Source organism: Mustela lutreola, chromosome 2 (assembly GCF_030435805.1).
Source record: "Mustela lutreola isolate mMusLut2 chromosome 2, mMusLut2.pri, whole genome shotgun sequence".
Lineage (NCBI taxonomy): Eukaryota > Metazoa > Chordata > Mammalia > Carnivora > Mustelidae > Mustela > Mustela lutreola.
This window is the reverse complement of record NC_081291.1, coordinates 77781305-77788234: the sequence shown is the minus strand read 5'-3', so window position 1 is coordinate 77788234 and position 6930 is coordinate 77781305. Positions and strand designations below refer to the sequence as shown.

The window sequence follows — 6930 nt, the reverse complement described above, 5'->3', positions numbered from 1 at the left end:
TCCAAGATCAAAGTACCAGAAGATTGAGTTCTTAGTGAGGGCTTTCTGCTTGGCCTGCTGAGCATTTTATCTTGTGCCATTCACTGTACCATTGTATCTTCACATGGCAGAAAAAGGGAGAGCTCTAGTCTCTTTTGCTTCCTATAAGTACTTCAGTCCTGGGCACCTGCGTGGCTCAGTCAGCTAACTGTCTGCCTTTGGCTCAGGTCATGTTCCTGGAGTCCAAGGATCAGATCCCACATGGGGCTCCCCATACAGTGGAAAGTCTGCTTTTCCCTCTAACCCTCCCCCATCTCATGCTCTCTCTCACTCTCTCAAATAAAATAAAATAAAATAAAATAAAATAAAATAAAATACAGGGACACCAATCCTATCATGAAGGCTCCGCCCTCAAGACCTCCTCTAAACTCAATTGCCTCCCAAAGGCCCTGCCTACTTGGAGTTGGGACTTCAACATAGGACTTTGATGGGGTGTGGTGGTGGGTGGAAGGGACACAAACATTCTGTCCATAATGCCCTTTCTTCTTCTTCATCATCCACACATGCTTCACATGTGTGTCCCTTCTTAATGTTTTAGATCCACTTAGTAAGCCCCATTGATACAGAAAAGAGAAAAATAAGAATGATTAGATAGGCTAATAGGCATTTTTTGGTTATATATGAGTAGCAGCCTTAATAAACTGCAAGAATCCAGATCTATTACCTAATTGATGATGCAAAGAAGATATGCAGATAGAGTATTCCAAAATCAAATTTTTTTTTTTTTTTGGCCTATCATGGTATATCGCTGATAAGTATACACAGCAAGTCAACCCAGTTATCTAGGTACTTTGCAACACATTTCTCCTGGATATTTCTCACAAATATTGTATTATTTAAAGTTTAGTATTTTGTGGGCAGGTGTTTCAGCTACTAAACTTCAGCTTTTATGCTACAGAGAAGATGGGTCAACAAACTTTCTATGAAAGGCCAGATCATAAATATTTTAGATTTGGGGGGCACTACTGTCTCTGTCACAACTACTCAGCCCCACCATCATAACACTTAGAGCAGCCAGAGAAAATATAGAAACATGTGAGAACAGCTATATTCCAGTCAAAATCAATGGGCACAAGCTTGAATTTTATATAAATTCACGTGTCTGAAAATATTATCCCTCTCTTGATTTTTGTTAACCATTTAAAAATGTAAAAACCATTTTAGCTCATGAACCTTGCAAAAACAGGCAGCAGGCCAGATCTGTCCCAGGGGTTGTAGTTTGCTATCCCTGCTGCAAAGGACATGCCATGCTCATGTAAGCCTCGGTATCATTCCGGTGTATGTTACCGAATACCATCCACATCCATTCATTTGCCCTGCCTTGGCAATGGAGTTGAAATTATATTATTTATAGCTGGGTAACGTGGAAAAAGGGAAATAGAGGATTCTTGTTCAATTCTTCTGAATGATCTTAGAGAAGTCACTCAAACCACCCCCTGCCCCAGACGCTCAGAGGGCATGTATGGAAGCTTCCGATGAAAGTGAGTGGGTGAGGTCCCAAGGGTATGGCCCCTGACTACCTCTCTAACCTCAACTACTTTCACTCTCCCTACCCCCAGCCCATTCCCTACACTGTAGGCACTTTAAGATTCCCGGCTGTTACTCAAATGTGCAAAACTTACCTGTCTAGAGGTTTTTGTTTGTGCATTCCCCTCTGCCTGGAAGTCTTTTTCCCCAGAGTTAGATAAATGAATCACATATGCTGGCTCTTTACTTACATGTGACTTCCTCCGTGTGATCTTCCTGGGCCTCCTGATCTAGATAGCATGTGACAACCACTATTCTCTCTCCTTGCTCTGTCGATTTCCTACATCAATATCTATTGATAGCAAAATCCTTTCGTTCATTTAACTATTTAGTTCTTTGGTGTCTGTCTCCCCGAGAGCCATGAGGACAAACGGCCCATCTGACCCACTGCTGGAACGTTACCTGGAATGTATCGTTGCTTGATATCATTTGTAGGGTGAACACTGGATAATTAGTTTCTAGAAATAAGAAATCTTTCGAGCCCTATCCTTGGAACCAATTCCCAGAACCCTGTTCTGGGATTATTCTCTGTAATAGCAGATGTTAAATCTACCCTACCATGAAAGGCAAACTCAGATAAATTAAGCAAATTCCCTGGGAGTACAAAGCTAATCTCCGGCCGAGTCAATGGGTATTTGAACATTGGCATCAGATTTGAAAGCCGCCTTACTTTTTGTTCTACCCTTCTTGCATTTTTTTGTTTCTGTACTTTTTGTTCCACTCTTCCCTGATGTCTGATGTCCTGTAGAGGTACGGTGACTGAATTTTCCACCACCAAAAGTCACGGTTCTTGATAAATTGGACGACTACATGAAAGTAAAAATGTACAAGCTACTGTTATGTACACTGAAATGGATGAGATTCACAGGTGTTATGGTGAATAACCGTATTCAGATCCAAAAGACTCCACACAATGTGCTCTCATTTCTATGGAGTTCTACAGAAGGCAAAGCAAAAAGATGATGACATGGACAGAAGTAGGGCTATGCTTTGGACTGGTTAGAGACATGGAGGAAACTCCTTGGGTGCTAGAAATATTCTGTCTGTGCATGTGTGGACATAGGTAAAACTCTCAAGGTGTATACTTAAGGTTTGTACACTTGATTATTTGCCTGTAATTACTTTAACAATCAAAACTGAACAAAAACTGAAACATGGCAAAGGCAAGATTTTACAGAAGCAATGGGAGAGTGCAGTTGAAATTCAGGTGGAAAATCAGCCGACGTGGTGCCTAGAGTTAGAGAAAACCTCGCGGACCATCTTAGATGGGAATTCACAATTGTCTCGGTGGCTGACAGCTGACGGGAAGATGAAACTTGTGCCATCTGTCTGAAACCACTGGAAAAAAAAAAGGCTGAGCCCTATAAAAATTTAGAGAAGTGTCTTGTTTTCTCTGTCTGTATTTCCTCAGCCCCACTCTTTCAATTTAATGAAGGCTTTTTTTTTCTTGATCTAGCTTTGCTCCTGACCACCCTACTTTCTCTCAAACAGTGAAGACAGATGAGAAATGCCTGTCAAACCTGATACATGTTTGGCACAAAAATAAGCTTGTTTTTTACTGCTGTTTGACATTGGAATTATTTTACATTAAAAACACTCCCGTAAAGACAGTCTTTTCCTTTTTTTTTTTTTTTTAATAGCAGGTCATAAAAACTCCAAGCCATTTATTCGTGGAAATATCCAAGAGATCACATGGGCTGCATCAGTCTTTATTAACGAAACACCACCCCCCTCCCGCCCCGGGGGAACAGGAGATCCCGAGGCTTTAGGAAGACAGTGTGTGCGTGACTGTGGCAGTTGGAGGTGGGGAAAGGCAGTCACCCCCAAAATGACCTCTGGGTCGAATTAGGGACTCAGCAGCCCCCTGGCAAAGCTTTGATGAATGATACTTCTGCTAATACAAAATCAAAGGACAAGATCAGTTTCCCCAGTGAACGGGGCTGAGCGAGTTCTACATCTGGGCACTTTGGCATGCCTAGTAAATGAAGTCATCAGAGAGTCTAAAGAGAGTTATGTCTAAGGCTGGGTCTTGTTTATGGAAAAATGAGTTTCGGGGCTTGGCTATGGTTAAGCGCACAGCCTTTGAGCGGCGGGTACGCTGGGTATTCTTTACAAAGTAGTTCTTGTCCTCAGGAGCAAGTGTCCTGATTCCAGGCCTCCACATAGAGCTCCCTATCAGCTTTCTTCATTTCCTGTGGACTGGGCCACCACCCTGTCTCAAAGGGCAGCTTTTAAAATGACGCCCTCGGCTCACTGGGACGTTGGTACCTCATCTGAATAAGGAAGCCAAGAAACACATGAAGCGTATACGGGCTGGAAGCAGGAAAAGGTGACAAGAAATGATGTGGCTATTTTATGGCCTAACTAGCTCTTTCCTACCCCCCCCCCCCCCCCCCAGGCACAGGCATCCTGTGAAAGTCCTGACTTGCCTCCCTCCTCTCAGAGAAAATGACTGAGCTCTTAGGACTCCGAGACCACAGGACAGATTGCTTCTATGGATTTGCTCCTGTGTGATTTCCTATTCCCACATAATTCTCTGGGAGAGGAAACTAATTACTTACTGCTGTTCTCTGCCTTCATCAAGAGCATTCTACAAAAACTAGGACAAGATGATAGCAAAATTGATAAAGGCCTTTAATTATGTTTCTGGGCCCCGGGTCTCTGTGGAGAGCTCAGCATTTCCACAGCAAACTTCATGCAATGCTGGGGGGGCTTGAGCCGCTGTTGGCGTCTGAGAAAATAAAAGGATGGGCGAACATTTTATCAGGAATGATGAGGGCCGCTGTGCTGGCAGGATCTGGAACTGTCTATCAAACATATCTTTGAATCTGTGGTCTCTTTTCTCCTCTTCTTAACTTGGAAAACTTTTCCACTTTCTGCAAGGAATGCACGGTGAAAGAAACTCTAAAGAATATTCCATTGCTTTCTGCCTCTTTGTTAATTCTCTGTAAATATATAACAGGAGGGGCACCCGTTATAGAGAAATGTATATTTCTTTATACAGTGTGGGTGGCTCAGTCAGTTAAGCGGCTGCCTTCAGCTCGGGTCATGATCCCAGAGCCCTGGGATCAAGCCCCACATGGGGATCCCTGTGCAGTGGAGAGCCTGCTTCTCCCTCTCCCCATGCCTGCCTCTCTGCCTGCTTGTGCTGTCGTTCTCTAGCTCTCTGTCAAATAAATAAATAAAATCTTTAAAAAATTAAAAAACAATTAAAAATAAATAAGTAAATAATGGGAAACACTTTCTGAGATGGGGATGAGAAAGGAGGGTAGAGGAGTTGACATCATAACCGCAATGAGGCTACAGTGAGGAGCACTTCCCCTTTGGGGCCCATCTGGGTGACTTTTCTCCATTATCCTCACTTATTAATGTGTTAGACCACCACAAAGAGAGGACTTATCTGAGACAGGGAAAATTTCTCCTTTCCCCTGCTTGAGAGCCCATGAGGGTACCCAAGAAAATCAAAATATTCCCCGTCCAGGGAGGGCCCAGTGTTTGCAGAACCAAGGGGACCTGGCTAAGAATGTAGAGAGGACAGAGGTCATCAGGCTCATTCATATGTCGGGTGCGAACTCTGCCTCCCTCCATCCAAAACCACCTGTTCGCTTCACCAACATTTTTTTACCATGGCAAGGACCCTCTTCTCAGGACTTGAACGACTCTGAGGTCCCAGAGTGTCTTGAAGAAGACAAATGTGGCTAATTCTAATTAGGAAGACATTAGTCTCCTTGAGATACTAATGAGGTACGTGGGGGCACAGGTGTGTCAACCTTATCTCGAGGATAGCATTTTGACTGGAACTTATACAAGCCAAAAAAGCTGCCTTTCCCAAGCTAGCACAGTACAATCCTCTAACACCAGCGCTTCCCAGCACAACTGCAGATACATCCTATTTGAGAAGATAGAAAGAACTTAAATAAGCAAGATGCTGTGTGACCTGTAGCCTCTGTCTCAGGCTGTCCTTTCCCATCTTTTCTTTTCTCATAGAAACCTGGGGTTTTTCAGAAGCACTTGAGAATTTTGGCTTGACTGGGGATAGTAGGGCCCAGGCTACCTTCTGTCTTGACCTGTGACTTCTCGTTTCTCCAGGGTGCTGGAACGGGGTGCAAGTGGCATGTTTTCTGCTGTGAGAAACTGAAAAGATAGGATAGTGATAAAAGCAGTCCCAAGAGACTCTGCCATTTGTTTTGTGCGCTTGAATGATCTGAGACCCTGAGTTTCCTCCATCACAGACCAAGAGGTTGTGATGAGATGTTCTAAGGTGTCCTCTTAGCTCTCCTTTTCTAGAATGCTGTGATGCTCAGTCTCTCTAACACTCATGAGGAAATGGGATCTCTTGGATAGGCAAATATTCGAAGAGTTATTACCAGTAGCATGAATAGCTCATTAACAATTTTTAAAGAATCAGATAGCACTTAAATCCAGAGGGCAGTGCGTCTGATTTAACCCATGCTCTGAGATTTGGAAGGTCTTGAGGTTGTAGTTTAGACCTTCATTGAAAATATGGCAACCAGAGCCCTGAAAAGACAGGCCTGGATGGGGACCCCAGTTCTGTTCTTGCGAAGCAAGTCTCTTGACCTCTCTGAATATATATTCTTCATCTGTAACATGAGGACAATAATAATAATATATACCATATATGGTATAATAATAATGCATGCTTCATAAACTGTCAGACTTAAATGAGAGAAAAATATTTAAGGTATATAGCAAATACTAAGCATTCAAGAATAATTAATGGTTTATATAATTATCATTATCATTGTCATGGCCATCTTATAAACCACCAATATCCCAGCCTCTGAACAGTCCTGGTCCAGATATTTCTGCAGGGATCTAGTGATAACTCAAGATTTTAGTCGTAAGCCCTCTTACCTTCTTGTCTTATACATTCTCCCTGGATATTCTCACTTGAACTTATGTACCAGGTATGGCCGTTGTCCCAGGGACTTCTGTAAAACCCAGAATTCTCTCTTAGGCTCTAGAACTGTGAATGCAATTACCTTCTAAAATGTTCTACAGATGCCTCAAAGCCATAGTGTTCTAAAACCAGATTCATTTCCTCCACTAACCGTCTCTTATTTTTTGTTTCCTATTCTGGTGAATGGCCTTACCATCAAACTCCAAATCACAAAGTCAGCCTTGATTTCTTGATCTCCCTCATTCTTTCCCCTCTGCTCCAACACCAAATCATCCAGTCCTGTCTATTTGACCTTCTAAAGACCTTTTTATCTCTATACTATCTCTAATCCGGTACAGGCCACTACACTCTGTCTCTTTCTCTTTCCCTCTTTCTCTCTCCTAAACTGTGCTAAGAACTTTCTAATTTATTTCCTTTCTCTCATCTTACCCTTCAGGAAAAAG

The 6930-nt window shown here is 42.7% G+C and overlaps 1 long non-coding RNA gene across 2 annotated transcripts; it reads right to left on the bottom strand.

The window, feature by feature from the left end:
- Positions 1–4187: 4187 nt before the first annotated feature.
- LOC131824457 (uncharacterized) lies at positions 4188–6527 on the bottom strand. 2 transcript variants are annotated; one of them, XR_009350856.1, is made up of 3 exons: positions 6442–6527; positions 5621–5700; positions 4188–4511 (listed from the first exon to the last, which is right to left on the bottom strand). It is a non-coding gene; the product is annotated as an uncharacterized LOC131824457 (long non-coding RNA). The 2 variants fall into 2 exon arrangements; XR_009350857.1 differs by having other exon boundaries at positions 4188–4442.
- Positions 6528–6930: the final 403 nt, after the last annotated feature.